General features: G+C 39.7%; 1 long non-coding RNA gene across 1 annotated transcript in view; it reads right to left on the bottom strand.

Moving 5' to 3' along the window:
- The window catches only part of LOC130544509 (uncharacterized), a 43,406-nt gene extending 23,403 nt beyond the window's left edge, over positions 1-20,003 (bottom strand). Inside the window, exons 1-2 of the long non-coding RNA XR_008960835.1 lie at positions 19,738-20,003; positions 17,245-17,307 (exon numbers count right to left, since the gene is read on the bottom strand). This is a non-coding gene — a long non-coding RNA (uncharacterized LOC130544509). The remainder of the gene's footprint in view (positions 1-17,244; positions 17,308-19,737) is intronic.
- Between the last annotated feature and the right edge of the window lie 381 nt (positions 20,004-20,384).

Genomic DNA, 20,384 nt, shown 5'->3' with positions numbered 1-20,384 from the left:
TTAGTAAGACTGTATTATTCCAATTGCTGTAAGTGCTATCCATAGCAAAAAAGGAGACAACTTTCTAACAGCGTTGCCAGTCCTATGAAATGTACACCAGACCTAGGTAATAGCATGAAAGTCAAATTTTCCTCATCCTCCACTCCAGCTTGGTTTATGCCCTTCTGCATCCACAGGCCAGTCCATCTATTTGCACTTTGCTGTAGAAAGCAAGGCAATGATCTTGGTTTCCTGCTTTGTATGTAAAAGCAGGAGTGTGGTTTCTGGAATGTAGTTGACCCTATGTTTTTGAATGGAGAATATAATCGTCATTACCTGTTCCCTCTCTCATCCAATTGTGCTACCCACCAGCATTGCAGTGGCAGAAGCAATATACCCGGGTTTCCCTGCTGCTTGTAGTCCAGCTAGGAGCTGACCCCAATATAGCCTCCTGGCTTGTTAGCAATGGGAGGAGCAATTATATCACATGCTTGGACAGGCCAGTGAATAATTGGCCAGGTTCAGTTTTGGCTGCCAGCCCTGCTGTTCTACAGAAACTATAAACATAAAGAAAACTAATTAGAGTCCATGGTCAAGGTCTACAGTCTGTATGACCTCACTAGCAGGCACTAGCCTCTCATTTTACACTTCCTGCTGCATTCCTGAGGTCAGATATTATGCAAAATGATACTAAAGTTTGTCTTGGAGTAGGGGTATGGAAGGAAAAAGGAAAATTGTAAAACAAAAGAGTAATAATGGGGAGTAGAGCCAGGAATGGGGAACCAAAAAATATAAGGTTGTAGCAATTTAAGGACTTTGAAATTAGACAGACAAATGGAATAGAAAGGGGAGTCCAGAAATGGACCCAGACGTGTCGAGAATTTAGTACGTTGGCATTTCAAGTTAGAGGAGCAAATACCTATTTTCAGCAAAAATGTGGGGGCTCTGTCTAGCCATCAGAAAGATATAAAGTTGTATCCCTTATTCCATTGCTGAAATAAACTGCAGACAAAATAGTCAATGTAAAAAATAAAATTGTAAGAACACTGACAAAAAATGGGCAATTAAAAGAATCTTGGAGCACAGAAGACTTTTCTCAGCATGACACAAAATCTAGAAATCATAAAGGAAAATATTTACACACTTGACTAGTAAAAATTTAAGACTGCTGAATAGATAAAAAGCACACTATTAATAAAGTTAAGAGACAAATACTGGGAAAAAATAACCAGTAAATGTGGCAAATAAAGAACTGATTCCTTTAATATACAAAGAACACTTACAAATCAATAAGAAAGAGATGAATAACCCAATAGAAAAGTAGGCAATGGATATGAGCAGCTGAAAGTCACCTGGGTTGGTTGAAATGGGATTAGAGTGGGGTGGAGTGTCTTTGAAATAGATTGGGGGGGGGACCCAAGGTGAGGCTACTGGACCTGTGGGAATCATATGGAAAGTAGCAGAGTCACATCTTCAGACAGCTGAATACTGCCAGTCGAAGGCAGCAGGGACTCCCATGGGAGCTCAGCCAGTGCAGACCATCTGTCACCCTCCAGAGAACACCACCCATAGCCTGTGCTGAGAGACTGTTCGGCTGTTTCTGTATTATCACTCTGGTGAGTGTCTTGCACAGAAAGTTGCCTGCGCATGGCTTGTGGATTGTTCAACAGACGTGACCCTCAGCTGTGACTTGATACTTTGTCCTGCTCCATCTTATTGTCCCATGTGGTTTCCTCCCTCCTAGGAATGTAGTACAAGTTCTTTGAGATCCAGAGGACACTGGGAGTCAGGAAGGGAAAGGCCGGCATGAGGATTTAGGCAGGCTTGGCCAATGATACAGCATAGCCTTTTTACATATATGCTTGTTTATACAAATATACTCTTTCTGGAGTGATACACATGAAAGGAACTGAAAGAAGGGGTGTTCTGTAACATGGGATTTATAACGATAAATATACATTATCTTATAATAAAAATTGTCCAGTTAACAAGGACCCCCTTCCAATTCCATTTTAATAAAGCTTAGGAACTGTTGGGGGCGCCTGGGTGGCTCAGTTGGTTAAATACCTGCCTTCAGTTCAGGTCATGATCTCGGGATCCTGGGATCGAGCCCCGCATGGGGCTCCCTGCTCAGGGGGGTGTCTGTTTCTCCCTCTCCCTCTCCCCCTCTCCCCACCGCTCGTGCTCTCCTTCTCTCTTAAACAAATACATAAGTAAAATCTTTAAAAAAAAATAAAGTTTAGGAGCTATCATAGAAATGAATATTACTTGTCATTAGATAGACTTAATTCCTCCTATGTCCTGAAGGTTTGGAGATACTTTAGGGTCACAAGGTTGAAGCCACGATACATATTTGTAAGACTTAAGCCACTATGTGTTCTTTACAAAGTTGAAGCCACCATGCATTCTTCACGACCAGCTACATGACAAATAGAAGGATCTAGTTTGAGTGCCTCACTTGTAGGTCTTCCTCCGACTAGTTAAATGATTTTGAGACCTAACCTCTTTGCAGCCTCAGCTTTCTTATCTGTTAAGGGAGAATTATAATATTAATACTTATTTCTCTGGGTTACTGTGAGGGCTAAAAGAGATAATACGTAAAAGCATTTTATAAGCTGCAAAGTGTATTTAACTACCAATCGTTAATAATGACAGTGCCTTAGGAATCATACAAATGGAAGTTTTTGTTATTATTCAGAGTATTAGTATAGGAAGTTGTGCTCTGGCTCATTATATGATTTATTGTATGAATTATTTGAGGGGGAAAAGTTCTCTTTACAGGCGGATGCCTGGTATGCGCCAAGTTATAGCTCTCTAGAGAGATCCCATTAGGTTCAGGTTGAGGTTATGGAATAAAGGATTTGAGGACCAAGATAAACTATCAAAGTGAAAGCAGAGAAGGCAAAGCAGTGGGGGAGGGGTATGGGGGGTGTTTTCTTTCATCACCAAGAAGTTTCCACTGCTAGTCCCAATGGCATAAAACAAAAGCTGCTTCTGAAGGGACTGGCTCACACAACTAGGAACTAGTGTCTGAAGCATTTGTGTCTTTAGGAGCTTAGTGGTGTCAAACCAGCCACTTGTCTTAGTTGGGCAGCTTGGCTGAGCCGAGAGTTTGTGTGGATTACAAGTCCAGTAGGTAAAAGGTACCTAAGGAGTACTGCTCTGCTCTCCCTCACTTGTACTTCCTCTCTCTCTCTAGTAAATAAAATCTTAAAAAAGAAAAGAAAAAAGGAGTACTCATTGGATCTAAATGAGGCATTGTATTTTTAATGATGACTTGAATGTGCAAACATCCAAGGATGAGCTAGTAGAAGAATTTAAGGACTTCTGAATCTTTTTCAACTTGAAAAATTGAAATAAAATATTAATTTTGTTGGTTCTCCAAAAAAAAATCCCAGGTTTCTGTGGCATTTGTCAATTTCCATCGTATACTCCAACCACAGGCAATTTCAAGCTACCAATGTGACATTACTGAACGTAGGGTTGGGAAGAGATGTACATAACCAGTGGTTGTGTTATGAACTGTTGCAAACTAACTTTAGCAATCTCTGGAGGGATCTCAAAATCATCATGTTGAGCAAAAGAAGCCAGAGCTTACACTGTATTATTCCATCTGGATGAAATTCAAGATATCATGTAGCATATAACAGGTGGGTTCCTTTTGATTGCTGAATAGTATTTCTTTGTATGAACATAATACCATACGTTTATCCATTCACCTGCTGATGAACATTTGTCTTGTTTTCAGTTTTTGGCTATTTTAAATAAAGTTACTATGAACAGTCTTGCACAAAAACTGTAATGAACATTCTTGTACAAGTTTTTTAATGGACATATATTTTCATTTATCTTGGGTAAATACTTAGAGTGGAATTGCTGGGCCATAGGTACACGTGCATTTCACTTAACAAAAAAGTTGACATCATTTTTGAGGCATTAGGTACCCAAACTGAGAAAAACAAATGTGAAACCAAGGATGTCCAGTGTCCTCTCTTTAGACTACTTTCAATGCTACTGTTACACACCCTACCTGAGTTTAGAAGAGAGAAAGCCATGACAGTTTGTTCATTCAATTATTCGTTAGCTCACTAAAAAATATTATCGAACACCTAATATGTGCCAGGCACTGCCGTATGCATAGGGAATACAATGGTAAATAGCTCATGTCCCTGCCCGTAAAGAACTTACGGTCTAGGGAGTATCAAGTCTCCTTGGGCTACTTGATTTCTGCCACATTTTTCATCTGTAAAAGGGACAATTATAAAGCCACTCTATTGGTTCATGGGACAGAGAATTTCAGGTAGAGTGACTCGTGACCACAAAATCCAACCAGGTTTGAGAACTGCCAAAATGTTGACTTGGACTTGCCTAAGGTTACTTTTACTTTGTATTATTATACAACCAGCAAACAGATGTGTGCCTGAAGTTTGGTGGTCTCAGCTGTCTTGGCAGAGTGAAGACCCCAGTCAAAGTAGCCCACAGCTGTGGGTTCTTTGCCCTAATTCAGGATGGCATTGAAGGAGGACCTCAAGAGAGCAGTTATGGCTCCACTTTTTCCCCATACAAAAACAAGTCTTGCTCTGCCATAGTTACTTACTTCTGCATTTTATTTCTTATTTTGTCACTGAGCCTACTGAAAGTTTCCTTGCAGAAGACCCCATATGCCATTGTTGAATTTGCCAAAACAAAGACAATATTTATTCCTTCCAACACTCAGCCTCTGATTGGAGAGAGAGTATGGTGGGTGTTATATCCTCCCTCTGGGCAGAGGCAAACAAATGGTGAGAAAATATCCTCCAAATATTCAGGATGCTGCTGCAAAATTACCAACACCATTATGAAGATGAAGATACCGAGGCTGAGACTCATCTGTGCTGTACAACTTGAACTTGGGTCTATGTGGCTGCAAGGTTGGATACATTCCTGACTCCTTGCTGGGTAACATATTGAGAGCTAAGGAGATAGGGAGATTTGTGTCTTCAAGGAAACCCGATGGCTAAATGTTAAGTGTTTGCCCCTTTGGAATTCGTGTAATATTAGGCTGAAGTGACCAGAAGTGGAGTTAGCCCCCAGAAGTTTTTGCTTCATTAGAGGGCCATTTGCTAAAGGCTTGTCTATGTTTTTCTTATTTTAGTTCTGCCAGCAAAACAGACAAAGCCTACTTGCCTATTTACTTACTTTACAAAGTTGCTGAGGGCTGTCCCTTGTTAGACTGTCAGTACAGATCCTAACTGGTGGGGATACCAAGTTATAAGTGGTTGTTAGTTACAAATTAGTCATCAATGGTTATGAATGGTTAGTATGTGGGCTGAAGTTTCTTCTGGAGGAAGCTCCGTATGGACCTCTGCTTGAAGAGAGCCTTGGGTAGCGTGTACTTGGAGAGTGCGTGGAGGAAGGTGCCTCGGTTTGACAACTCTGCTCTGAGGCCTAGCTCACTGTGCCAGAATTTCCTGCCAATGTGTTGTTGGGGGGAGAAAGCTGTGTGGTTTCTTTCTTTTTTTCCCCCTTAAACAAAGCTTTATCTGTAATCACAAACCAGCTGGAGGAGAGAAAAAACCCTGTAGAACTGCATTCAAACACCAGCAGTTGTTTCGAAGACAAATGATTGACTGAACTTCACATTTTTTCCCCAGCAACAAGTTCTAGTGTGAAGATAAAACCTCAGAGAAGAGCAGCCAGTTCAAGCAGCACAAAGTAAAGGAAAAAACGTATTTTGATTTGGTCAGTTGTAGTTGCTTGGGGCAGGTGGTTCTTGTGCAGACTTTTTAATTCAATATCTTATTTTCCATTTACCCAAACAAGGATATGAGGCAGTTTGAAGTTAAAATATGAAATATGTTAATCTGCATATGTAGCCACTGCTAGAAAGTGCCTTTTTCTTGCTGTTTAACCTTTTCCGTATAGAGTCAGCTGACCAAGAAAACACAAGGGGATGGATTCACCACGTTTATTCTCATTGCACAGAAAGCACCTTGCTTGTTTTACTTAGTAGGTCTGCAACAATTCCATGCTTTCTTATCTCATTTCTTCCTTGGTAATTAGCATATATATATTTTTTTTTCTTAGAGGAGCATATGGCATCCTTACTTGTAAACAAACCCCACAAACCTCTTTCCGTGTTGTGGAGTCTGAACTGAGCTGTAATTTTATTGAGTCATAATCATGGAAGCACAATGCAGTCCCGGAGATCACAAAATTGGCATAACAGGTAAGTTGTAAGGAACTGGAATAACCGGTGTTGCCAGATGATTCAGAATATGTACACTGTGCATGATGAAAAAATGCAGTGAGGAGACCTAATGACAGCCACCCCAGCCTGCAGACAAAGCCAGGAGACAGGAAAACGATACAGTGAAGAGCTGCTGCGTTTGAATTACGAATCTGGGTTCAGTGACTCTCCAAGGAAACTGAAGTTGTTCTTCAAGCAAAACAGATTTTTTGCTAGGAAGATTCCTATTGTCTGAGATAAAGAGACAAGACTACACACGATTTGTAACTACCTGCTTTGTCCTAAGTCAGTAGGAAAGGAGTGGCTATATATGGTTACATTTTGTAGTCTGGTGTCTGGAATTTCACGCGGAAATTTTGCTTGACAACCATTGTCTTCCATATGCTCATCACAATGGCAACACACAAACCCCGACATTTACCTACTTCCTAAACGTGTAGGTGTAAATGTCGTCATTGTAAGTTAAAAAAACAACAACTATAATACTTAAAAATTCCGGCCTTGAGTTGGGAAGGCCAGTTGTTCAGAAATCATAATGAATATATACAATATTTTGATAAATATAAATAAGTGACATTTATAAACTGGTCATGAGAAAAATCCTAATAGGATAATTCAAATATATCCTTTTTTTTGGTAATGTGACACCCAAGGAGAAAGCAGACCCCTTAGACGGAGTGAAGAGGTTGAGTGGGTGCTTGTCTTTTTGCCAAGGGAATCGTTCTAGCACTTTGAAGCTGAGTTCTTATGGTACCCTATATAAGATATATAAGAGAGAGAGAAAATGGGAATTGTCCATGTCAAAGAATAGAGGGAGGAAAGGAGGTGATGTTCAGGAGGGTCCAGAGATCCTCCCTTGCCCTCCTCTCTCCGCCAATCATCCCTTGAAGCTGCCATGTTCTAGGCTTTTCTAAACCCTTCATAGAAGTAACAGATTCCAGAGGATTCACATTAACAGCCGTCCACCTGAGCTGATTTAGCATCTCAGGGAGAGAGATAATTCTAGGCCCTTTCAGGAATTCTGAGCGAAGTGGTTTCAGAGTAGGCTGAGAAAAAAACAAAAATGTTATGAGGTGTGTTAGAATTCCTGGGGTGACCTCAGGACTCCCAAGCAGGGAATTGAAGATTCAGGTTGGGGTAAGACAAACACCACAGCCGGTGCCTCACAAAGAAGGGTCAATATAGTTGGGACTCCGGGTATGGGGAGGCTGTGGGAGATTCACTTCATTAATTGTTACTATAATTTCTGGCTCTGTATTACTCAAATAAACACAAAAAGCCCAAGTGTATATAATAGTTACCTGAGATAAATCTTGCATCGGAGGTCTTAGCCTTGGGTACATACTGGAATTACCTGGGGAGCCCAACAAAAATACTGATCCTGGAGACGTACTTTTGAAAAGATTGATTTAATTGGTTAGGGGTTTTGGAAATAATTTTCTGGGCCCAAGATGGAGCTGCTCTTGCCCATGGTGCCATATGAGCAAAATAAAATTTAGATGACTTTCATGTCCCTGTAAATGCCCTGCTTGGCCAGACACACAGAATATCCAGTAAGCTAATTCCCAAATGCCAGGCCAATCCTGGGCCTTCTCATTCCAAACAAGGTCGACTGTGTCCCCCAGCTGATCTGAGATTTTTCCATTTTTCTCTTCCTTATTTTTTATTCTTTATCCCAAAAAATGCTTCCTGCCTTCCACCCCATCTCTCACTTCTCTGAAAGGGGATTGTCCCCTTCGTGAAGTGTTAGAGCAAGTTTGTATTACTTAAATATATGCACGAGTATATGTATAATGCATGTATTTAATATTTTGGTGAGAACTACTGCCTATAACCTTCAGTGAGTCTATTTAGGTGAAAGCATTGAAATTTGCCTTCTGTAGGAAGGTAAAAAAAAATCGAAGTTAATGTTGCAGTAGTATTTCAGGGTTCGATGGCTACCAAGGTGTAAGAGTTGAGCAGTGTGCGTCTGAGACATATGTAACAACCAGGGTGAGGTTCCCTTTGAGGTCCATCTGGGCAGCCTCAGCCTGATGACCTTTGCTGCCCTTTACCCCAAACCCTTGTTGCAATCCTGTGTTCTCTCTTAGGAGTCATAAGACACTTGGTGATTGCATATCTGCTTGCTTATTATGAATAAATTGTGGGCAAATCAGAGGTTCTTAGGAGCCAAAGATAGCTGTAGTACTTTATTATCTGTAAGATAATTTGATACTTCTTTGAATTATTTGGGGTTTTGGGGGTTGTTAATACTTTGCTTTTCCTTTTCTAGATAAATATATATTGTTAAAAATCTGTCAACCAAACGTAGCTGAGATATTTTGTTCAACAGATACAACGTCTCTTAGGATTTAGATATGAATGAATTAAAAGCTTGGAAAATCTGGAAAGACGAGAAATGGCTGGAAAACACTTTTGGTTGCCCAAGGGTAATGGTGAAACAAAGGGGAAGAAGTAAAATCAAGGGACTTTGGTTGTACTATCAAATCTTCTTGAATGTTTATAGACATTTTTTGGGCAATGATTTCTAAGGGATTTTGGTGTGGTTTTATATCATTAGCCCTCACTACAGGCTTATTTAAATGGCCCTAGGATTCCTACTCCCACTAGAGGCCCAGCCTCCTCAAGGCTGTGATTATGAATTTCCTCCTAAGATTATTTATTTTATTTGTAGATGTAAGGCATAAAGCTGTAATGGTGGAATGAATGAGGTGGGGGGAGATTTTGGGGTCTATCCATATCCTGAAGGTGGCTGACCAGTCCACTACTTCTAATTTTGACTGTCTAAGCTTCAGAATCTGCTTACAGAGGAAGGATACTAGCTTGTCAAAGAAAGAACAATTTACTTAGAGAAGACCATCATGCCATGTTCTTAGATCAGATGCTGTAACAACACTTACTGAGACTGTTTGCAAAATTCTTGTTTTACCTATAAAAAAATTGTTATTATTCTCCTTAGGAAAGGGACTATGGAGATCTTCAGTCTCTAGTACAGTCTTGGCATTGGGACAGAGAAAACCAAGGCTGGAGGAAGTTAGATTGCCAGACTCAACACTGAGTTTAGTTGGTAAAAGAGCTAAAACTAGAGCCTGGTTCTCCACCCCCAAATCCGTGGCTCTTTCCTCCTTCTAGGGGGTTGTAGCCTCAGAATGAGATGAAGAACCTCATTCGTCAACTTTAGAGTATAAGAAAGTGGTTTAGGAACTATGAAAACATTAAAGAAGTCTTGTTCTAATGGTACTTATTAGAGAAGTAAACCACAAGTCATTTACTCTGGACTAGATGGCATATACATTAGTGGTGAGAGTATAGATTTGTACAGACTTCTTGGGAATGAGCATTTGGCAATATGCACCAAAAGCTTTTAAGATGGTCACATCCTTTGACCCAGTAATTCAACTTTTGAGGATTTCCTTAATAATCAAAGTCACAAAGACTTACGGTCATGGATATTCACCCAACATTTATTTATATTATAAAAAAATGAAAATTGCCTAAATGTCCACAGAAGCAGGATTGCTTGGTTAAATAATGATTTTCATTATATAATATGATGTAATAAAATTTTTATTTAAAAAATCATGCTCTTAAAGCATACTCAAAGATATGGCAAGATGGTCATGATAAATGGCAAATAAAAATCAGGCTTACACAATATTTTGTGGGATATAATCCTGATTTTTAAGAAAACAATATATTTATATCATATACAGACACAAAGAAGATTATAAATATAACAAAATGTTAACAATTGCTATCTCTGGGTGGTACCATTATGATTCAGTTTTACTTTTTTTTATGCATTTCTGTATTTTCCAAATTTCTACCAGGAATCTGTATAACATAAATTATGTAAAATTATACAAAACAAAAATATTATTAAAAATATAGTTTGGATGAATCTTAAAAAGGATTTATATCAATGTTTTTTAGACTGAAGACCATTTTGTTCATGGAGAATAAGACCTAGACTTCTGCCCTCCAGAGACACTTGGGAAGAGGAACGAAAGGCCTAGAAAGAACAGACCTGCCAGAAATAATCTGAACCCAAAATAAGTCAGGCTCTTTGGGCCCAACATAGAAGAGTGCACATTTTTAAAGTGCACAGGGGTAGGAATGTCTGAACCTAAGACAGAAAACAAAGTTGAAAAAGCATTAAGTTTAGATGTTAAGCATTATTTCTAAACTCCTAGCCCTGGTGTCTAAGGCTACACATTTCTGAAGTTTACAGAGAGCCTTTAAATGTCAGCATCATTTTTAGCCCAGAGCTCTTTTCTTACACAACATCTAAAAATATCTATTAGTTTAAATTGTCAGCATGCAAAACATTTGCTATGACTTTTCTCATCATATCACTCAAATCATGTCAGAGCGAGAAATAAAGAAAATGCCTGGATAATCTGGCAATTGCTAGTATTATTTGCTGAGATTTTCATGGGGGGTATTTAATAGCAATTCCATAATGTTGGTATAGTCATAGGAAGCCTAACCAAACAGTACTGTCTACTGCACATTTCCATCTAGATGTCCCATAAGCACTTCAAACACATAATGTCTGAAACTAAACTCATAATCTCTCCCCACACTTGTTTGACCCTCGTGGGTTACCTATTTCTGTCAATAGTACCAGCATCCATTTTGTTGCCTGGACTGTAAACTCAAATCATCCTCTAATTTCCAGATTTCTGGGCTGGATTACTTTAAAAACATCTAAATGATCCCTAAATCTAGGCTTGTCTCCACTCCGCAGATGGACTAAATGCTCTAAAAAGGAAATCAGGTTATATTATTTCTTGATTTTAACACTGGATTCCCAATTTCTTCAGGACCCAAAGTAAGTTTCTCAGCATGGCCTTCAAGGCCCTACACGATCTCTATCCTGTTTACATCTTTAGCCTCTACGCTTCCTGGCTCCCCAGACATGCCAACCTCTTGATAGACACAGGACTAACTCCTCAAATTTCAGGACCTAGCTTAGATGTTGCTTCTTTGGTACTCCAGGCTGGTTAAGTGCCCCATCCCGGTAGCTTCCCAGGCTCCATGACATAGCACCCTATGTTGGAGCTGTCTGCTCACTTGTGTATCTTCTCTGTTAAAACTGTAAGCTCCTGGAGGAGAAAGGTTAGGTCCCGTCCACTGTTAGAACTTCAGCATCTATCACAGTGTCTCTTACTATCTTTAGTTAAGAAAGTATCCTCCCTCTTCTTATTGCCATTATCAGCAATGGAGGATTGGAGAATAGATTGCCTATCCAACATTCATGCCACACTACCCCACCGTCATCCCCACCCCGTCCTTGCCTCCACACCCAGTCTTCCTTTTCCACAGCAGAACCCAGATTGTGTTTACATATCCGTTTTCCAAGGGTCTCAGGGAAAGCTGACCCCAAGCCATATTGTCTATTATAATTATGTTAATCCCCTTCCCCTTGCATTGGGTTAAGGCTGGCCACATGACTCTGTCCTGGCCAAGGAGATCTGAGCAGTCTGACAAGGTCTGACGAGGGCTTCTGTGAAAGGAAGAGACATAGGAAGAGGTGGCCCATGTTATTCCTCTTGACGTTTTGTGACTAAAGCCACTGCATCCCTCTTGTTCCCATGAAGGGAACCAGCCTGGAAACTGAGGCAGTAAAAATGCCTGAGTGGAGAAGTGAAATGGGCGTGGACTCTTTGGACATAACTGAGCCCCTGATCAGACCGCTTCGAGCCCACCCGAGCTCCAGACTTCCGTGGAAGTAAATTTTCTCATTGCTCAATTAATTTTGAGTTAGAGATCTCTGTTATTTATAGACAAATACATATAAAGATGATTCAAAGACAAATTATAAATAGGTCTTGTTTTACTGAGAATTATTATCCTGGTATTAAAAATATAAGCTTTTTTTCTACTGAGAAGTGTAAAACTGGACTTAATATAATTGTATAACAGATCTGGAACAGCAAACTAATATCGCCTTGCATTGACATATGTATTACTTATATGTTCTTATTGGGAAGGAAAACATGACATTTGATTTTTTGAAATTGGAAGCCACAGAGAAATCAGACTTTGCATTTTAAGTGGCTGAAGTCAGTATCAACAGATTTGGATAAGCCATAAACTAACTATTGAAATAAAATAAAGTAAACCAGCTTTTAAGATATTTCATGTATCCCATTCTTTTACTGAGGTAGAGGTATACATAAAGTCTCTTAGATGTCAACAATTATGGAAAAATTGGGAAGTACAAACAAATGTAAAAAAGAAAGTAAAAAGTCACATATAATTTTATTATATACAGCTAGCTGATTTTAAAACTTTGATGTATGTCTTTTAAGTCTTTAAAAAATCAAATATGCCTAATACAAATGAATCTATGTATTTTTATTTATATACACTTACATATAAAATATATGTAAATATATACATAGTCTTGAATCAGGTGTTTTTCGCTTAATATTTTTTCATGAACGTTTTTCCATCAATTATTTGTCAAACCTATGCTTTTACATGGTTATATAATACTCCACCACCGAGATAGATATGCCGTCATTGTTTTACTCATCTCCTGTCGTTGACTACTTCAGGAGTTTCTCACGATTTTTGCTATTTAGCAAAGCATTAAAACAAATGATTGGCAACAAAGCTTGGATTATGTGCTTAGGGTAAATTTTAACTTATGTTGGTCTGTCTTTGGGCCATCTATGCTGTTTCTTTGATTTCTCTGCCTATTCTTTTTTTTTTTTAAGATTTTATTTATTTTCTTGAGAGAGAGAGTGAGTGGGGGGAGGAGCAGAGGGAGAGGGAGAAGCAGACCCTCCGCTGAGCAGGAAGCCCAATGTGGGGCTCAATTCCAGGACCTTGGGATCACAGCATAAGCCAAAGGAAGACGTTCAACCATCTGAGCCACCCAAGTACCCCTTCTCTGCCTATTCTTACACTAGTCCATAACACTTTTTAAAAATTATTGTGGTTTTATAATATATGTCAGTTTCTAGTAGAGCAAGTTACTCAACACAAATCTTCTTTTAAATATATCTCATCCTCATGGTTTTCTTCTAGATCATTCCTTTAAAAATTGGCCAGAATTCCAAAAATCTAATTAAACTTTTGATTACATTATTTTAAACTTATGTATTGATACTTGGTAATAATAATTAACATTTGTACAATATTAAATCTTCTTATGTCATTTTTTTCCATTTATTGAGGCTTCTTTTATGTCTGTCAGAAATGTTTGAGGTTTTTTCCTGCTTATTACTTTTTTAAGCATTTTCCTCTGCTTTTCTTTAAAAACTTTTTTTTGTTGTTGTTTTTGCTATTGTAGCTGTGCAGGAAAATTCTTAAAAATATGTTGGGGAAAGCTTGACTCTTTTATTGCCAGGCTACTTCTCTTAGGATGTTCACTTTGGCATTTTCTGTTAACAAAATATAATTTCCACTAGGTATGAGGAAGGAATAGTTGAATGTTCTGAGACCCAATTCTGTCACTAATGTAACAATTTATACAAAGTGAATCCCTTCTTATCTCATTTTATAAATCTGAGAATAAATATTTAATACGCCTTGAACATAAGCCATTTAAAAATTTCGATCATTGCTTTTAAAAAATTGAAACTATACTCTAAAAGAGGTAAGGTACGAAACAAAATTTTTTTCTTCTTTGTATATAAAGCAATATAAGACAAGTTGCATTTGAGTTTAGAGACTTGATGGCTCACATAATTATGTAGAACTAATTAATTCAAAATCTGTTTATCAACAGTAGTCTGTAGCTACAGCATTTTCTCCCAGAGGCATTAACAAAGGCTTATCACCTGCTTTCTTGTTGCAGTTTGTCTCAAAGGCAAACCAATACGAAAAATATAAAAATGCTATTCCCAGAACTAACACTTCCAACAATTTACAAGAACTTTTAGTATCTGATACCAATTAGTTTTCTTAGCTTAAATTAAAACAGTTTTATTTAGCCATGAAACGTGTCAAAATAATAAGGATTTTAAAGGCATAATAAAGTTCTCCCCAGGAATTTTTGAAAAATTTAGTAAACACACACACACACACACACACACACACAAACACAGATATATATATTTATTTATTTTATTTATATATGTGTAAAATTTTAATTATTATATTTTTTAGGATAAACGTAACAGATGGTTGAGGACTGAAGGATATAAAAGAATGCTATTTTATGCTATAGATTAAACAATATAATGTTCTTTGCACATGGCCTCATATAGTATATGCATATGGAAATAAAAGTAACTATCATGGGCATCATGGGCAATATCTTCCTTTGTATAAGATCAGCAAAAATGAGTTATCCATAAATGTATGTGTCTGATTTTTGATAGGATCCTTTTTTATTTTAATTGTATAATTGGGGCACCTGAGTGGCTTAGTCAGTTGAGCGTCCAACTCTTGGTTCTGCTCAGGTCATGAAGTCAGTGTCATGGGATCAAGCCCTACTTTGGGCTGTGTGCTCAGTGCAGAGTCTGCTGGAGATTCTGTCTCCCTCCCCCTCTGCCCTTCCTACCTCTCAAATCAATCAATCAATAAAATCTTTAATTGAAGTACAATTGACATATAATATCCTGTTAGTTTCAGGTGTACATCTTAGTGATTTGATATTTTTATACATGACGACATTATCCCCACAATACATCTAGTTACCATCTGTCACGTCCAAAGTTATTGCAATATTATTAATTACATTTCCTATGCTGTATGTTACAACCCCATGATTTATTTGTTTTATAACTGGAAGTTTGTACCTCTTAATCTCCTTCACCTATTTTGTCCTGCCCCCCAATGTCTGGCCCCCCTTTGGTAACCAACAGTTTGTTTCCTTTATCTAGGAGTCTGTTTTGTTTTGTTTGTTAATTTGTTTTGTTTTTTACATTTCACGTGTAAGTGATATCATATGATATATTTTTTTAAAGATTTTATTTATTCATTTGGCAGAGAGAGAGCCAGCGAGAGAGGGAACACAAGCAGGGGGAGTGGGAGAGGAAGAAGCAGGCTCCCAGTGGAAGAGCCTGACGTGGGGCTCGATCCCAGAACTTCAGGACCACGCCCTGAGTCGAAGGCAGACGCCCAACGACTGAGCCACCCAGGCGCCCCGATATCATATGATATTTGTCCTTCTCTGTCTGACTTATTTCATCCAGCATAATATCCTCTAGGTCCATCCTTGTTGCCACAAATGGCAAGATTTCATTTTTTAATGGCTGAATAATATTCCATTGTATATATATCTTCACACACTGCATCTTTATCCATTCATTTATCGATGGACACGTAGGTTGCTTCCATATCTGGGCTATTGTGAATAATGCTGCAATGGACAGAGGGGTGCACATATCCTTTTGAATTGGTGTTTTTGTTATCTTCAGATAAACACCCAGAAGTGGAATTGTCAGATCATATGGTAGCTGTCTTTTTAATTTTTTGAGAACCCTCTTGAGAGGGTTTTCTGAGCAAGTAGCTTTCCCCAAACTTTATGCCAATTACTATGTTTCTGGATGTTCACTTGTTTGAACACTAAAGTGAAACTTGTTTTGGGTTAGAGAGCCAGTATTTATTTCTTTTTAAGAAAACAAAAAGGAATTTCAGGAATTGAATTTCTTCTCTTTCCCTATTTTTTAAAAGGTGCATTTGTCTCTTGAAAAATGAAAAATGCTTCCTATAAAGTCAGGGAACTTTTAAGTAACAAAAGCTTATTTTTGTAGCTGGCTTCGCAGGCTCAAGGAAAGGTTCAGAGCACGTTCTGGCTCATTAGCTTCAGGGTGCCTGAGCATTTGACCCTTGGTCTTAATCTTTCCTGTAACACAACTCGAGGAACTGTTAGAAGTTTCCCTATGCCAGATTCAAAATAAATGAGAATCCTATAACGTACCCAAACTGAGTACCTGCAATTCATGGTTGAGAGAATGGGCATGAATCCCGAAGCCCTGAGGGGACTGCATGGTTAGGTGTAAAAACTGAAGGTACCCCAGAACTGATGGCTTTCTCGAGTTGAGAGGGGCTGTGTCCACTCAACATCATTTGTTGTCATGACCATGCACTGGGACATTGAGAGCTGTGCCTGCGAATTATGAGACCTCTACTCTACGAAATGTCATTTGTATTGTTTACTTGGTACTTATATACTGTGCTCTAACTTGTTCTGATTTTTTCTTTAAACAAAGTAAATTTGGAGACGGGTGAAGTCTTTTGTGTCTCACGGGTTTGATTATTAGTCTGAACCCAAGTCCAGTAGCGTGAGTGTTGCAAAGGCAAATTTCCATACAAGAAATTACTCTCTGTATTCTGCTTAGACCCTTCTACCCCCAATCTCTAAAGCCCAAAGTATCTACAAAGAGGAAAAACCTACTTAATTAATGAGTAGGCAAGCTCTCATTATGATTTAACATATGTGTCCTTCCCAACATTAGCTCAGCATCTCAAACGCCAAATTATCAATGACGCCAGTGATTTTCCAAGGTGGTAAAATTTAAGAAAGAGGTTAGACACCCCCCGACCCTCCCCACACACAGAGACACAGTAAAAATTCTGTGATAAAATAGCATTCAAATACTAGTCTCTGATTCAGTTTCTCCCAATCTCACACTACAATGTCTGTGAAACATTGACAAAAGACAAAATCTCACATTACCTCATGTTAAAAATGAAAACTGACAGATAATCTATTGCTAAAACCTGTGAACAATTTACCCATTACCACAAGCCAAATAAAAGTAGATTGAGCAAGACAATTTGTGACCTAACCAATTTTTGCCTCCTGAAATAGAATAGGCCAGTTAAGCTGAAAGGAGGTAAAAAGCCATGTATTTCTCCATTGACCCTGGAAAAATTGACCCCTGGTGGGGGAGGACGGCATAGGAAGTACCTTTTGAGATACACCGTTTTCCTTTATTCTCATTTTTCATAAACATCTCACAGGAAATGAGATTGGTGGTATGTCATTGCACCTGGGAACATTTGCTCCCCACAAATAAAGCATTGTCGTTGAGTGCAGTACTTAAGAGCCAGACAGACTTGCCACTTACCAGCTGGGTGACTCTGGGTAGTTTATTTAAAGTCTCTTTTCTCAATGTCCTCATCTGGGATTGCTGTATTAAATGAGATAAAAAATAGAGAGCTCAATTCACAGGGCCTCGTACAATGCTTTGTTCAATAAAAGGTAGATATTATTTTGACAAAGAAGAGCAGAAAATGAGAAAGTTCCAACAGTCCTAGTAGTGCGTATGTTGTAGATGTAGCTTTATGTCCTTCAGTGTATTAGAGAATCTAGCCAAGGATGAGAGTGGGTTCGACTTCAGCCTTGCCCTGTTACATAGGATGGGTATCTGTCAGATACGGGCCATGGCCAGGAACTCTGCACACCAGCCAGATCTCCAGCTGCACAGGCAATGAGGGATCACACCAATGCCTAAAAGGATAGGATTTTGCAAGCCACACACCCCATCTTTTGGTAAAAGACAAAAGACCAAGACTACAACAAAAGTTAACATGGATTGCACTACTGGGTATTTACCCCAAAGGTACAAATGTAGTGATCTGAAGGGGCATGTGCACCCCAGTGTTTATAGCAGCAATGTCCACAATAGCCAAACCATGGAAAGAGCCTAGATGTCCATTGACAGATGAATGGATAAAGAAGATGTGATACACACACACACACACACACACACACACACACACAAATATTATGCAGCCTTCAAAAGATGAAAGCTTGCCATTTGCAACTATGTGGATGGAACTTCATGCTAAGCGAAATAAGTCAATCAGAGAATGACAATTATCTTTTTTTTAATAATAATTTTTTATTACTTTATGTTAGTCACCATACAGTACATCATTAGTTCTTGATGTAGTGTTCCATGATTCATTGCTTGCGGATAACACCCAGTGCTCCATGCAATACGTGCCCTCCTTACTACCCATCACCGGCCTATCCCAATCCCCCACTCCCCTCCCCTCTGAAGCCCTCAGTTTGTTTCCCAGAGTCCATAGTCTCTTGTGGTCCATTCCCCCTTCTGTTTACCCCCCCTTCATTCTTCCCTTCCTTCTCCTACCGATCTTGCTGTTATTTCTTATGTTCCATAAATGAGTGAAACCATATGATAATTGCAGAGAAAGACAATTAGCATATGATCTCACTCATATGTGGAATTTGAGAAACAGGGCAGAGGATCATAGGGGAAGAGAGGAAAAAATGAAATGACGAAACCAGAGAGGGAGACAAACCATGAGAGACTCTTAATCTGAGGAAACAAACTGAGGTTTGCTGGAGTGGAGAGGTTATGGGTCTATGAAAAAAAGTATTGCAAGAAGAAAAGAGTTTGGAATCCTAAGTAATATGCAAGAAGACATGGCCTCTGTGAAACAGCAGAAAGCTAATTAATCAGGCCCTCGGTCACTAAAGAACTTAGTACTTCATTTATGCTCTTCATCGCTACTTTGCTTTCTACCATCCTTCTCAGTCTCTTTGTGGGTGACCCACCAGTCATGGGCTGAATTTTGTCCTCCCCAAATTCTTATGTTGAAGTCCAAACCCCTGGAATCTCAAAATATGACTATATGCAGAGATACGGTCTTTAAAGAGTAATTAAAGTAAAATGAAATCATTGAGATGGGCCCTAATCCCATATGACTGGTATCCTTCCAAGAAGAGGATAGGACCTAGACGCACAGAAGAAAGACCATGCGAAGGCACGGGAAGAAGCCAGCCATGTACATGTCGAGGAGAGAGCCTTCAGAAGAAATCAACCCTGATGACACCTTGATCTCAGATTGCTAGCCTCCAGAACTGCGAGGAAATGAATTACTGTTGTTCCAGCTACCCAGTCTGTAGGGCTTTGTTATGGCAGCCTCAGTAAACTTCTGCACCATCCAAGAGCCTGGACGCTCAGTTTCTTTATTTCTCATCTCCAGGGACCTTCACTTTCATTTCTCTTCAACCCTCCCTCTCACTCCCCTGGGGGGCACCCCGATGTTGTCATAATGCAGAACTGCTTATACTGACATGTATTCAAATCTGGACTGTTTACTAATCTCTGCCCGTAGTTACGCTGCCTGACAACCTTCACACTAGTCTGCTCCCACCTCCTTTGCTTTCTAATCTCATTTATCCCGAGATAAACCCCACTTCCTCCCTTCCAGCTCCTTCGCCGTCTTCCTTCTCGACTTAGCCTAGTTGTTCTGATTGATCGGTTCATCCTCTGTCTTGTCAGAATCTTTAAACTTCGCTTGCTTTCCGCGGCGACAGCTCTGCAGAGGCTCCCCGGCTGTCTGTCTTCCCGGCGCCCGTGCAGCCGTTCCGAGCGCCGCTGAAGGAAACCGCGCAACCGCACGGCGTCTGTGGAGCCCCGGCGGAGGCATCCAGGCCCTCCGCGCGGCCCATCGCCTCTCCCCTTGTCCACAACCACCGTCTCAAACTTCCTCTATTCTCTTTTTCGAAACCCGGACCTTACGACTTCCCCAGCCTCGCTACTGGCAGATGACTCTACTTCCTATTTTGTAGGGAAAATTGAGCTCACCAGAGAGAAATTTCCCCGCAGTCCAGCAACAAACTTGCGAACTTCCCGGCATTCTCGCTGCTCTTCCCAGACCACCCGTCACCTTGCACAGGCGGACGCGCTCGTCTGCTTTCCTCCGGTTAAGCCTTTGACGGCTGCTTGCAGTGCGGCTCCTCCAAGGCCTGGCTCTTTTCATCCTTCTTTATTTCTGTTTTCGTCTTCCCTCTCTCGCTCCCCTCACTCCCCTTCTGTGTTCCTTCTGCTCACCACTTAAGCAGTCTCAGAATATCTCGGTAGCCCCAGGCACCGCTGGGGGGGGGGGTGCCCCTCGCCTCAGGGTGCTGGGGAAAAAAAGGTTGAGACGAGTGCCACTGAAAGGCACACATTTCCAGTGACCCAACTACTTATATTGAGCTGAAGTTTCACTCATGAGTGAAAGAAATGAAAAGATTTTTCTCCTGTGTTGGGAGCCTCAGAAAATACATCACACGTAAGAATAATAATAACAAATGATGATGATGATATAACTAGCGAACAGCATTTCCTCTGTGGGGTGCATTGTTTTAGTGCCCATATTTTAACTCATCTAATACTCAACAAACTTCGAGGAAGGTACTATTTTTATCCCTATTGGAGCGCTCAGAAAATAAACCATATATAACACCACC

The sequence above is a fragment of the Ursus arctos genome, unplaced genomic scaffold, assembly GCF_023065955.2.
Source record: "Ursus arctos isolate Adak ecotype North America unplaced genomic scaffold, UrsArc2.0 scaffold_1, whole genome shotgun sequence".
NCBI lineage: Eukaryota > Metazoa > Chordata > Mammalia > Carnivora > Ursidae > Ursus > Ursus arctos.
The sequence above is the reverse complement of the archived record's forward strand: the minus strand, read 5'-3'. Positions and strand labels throughout refer to the sequence as shown.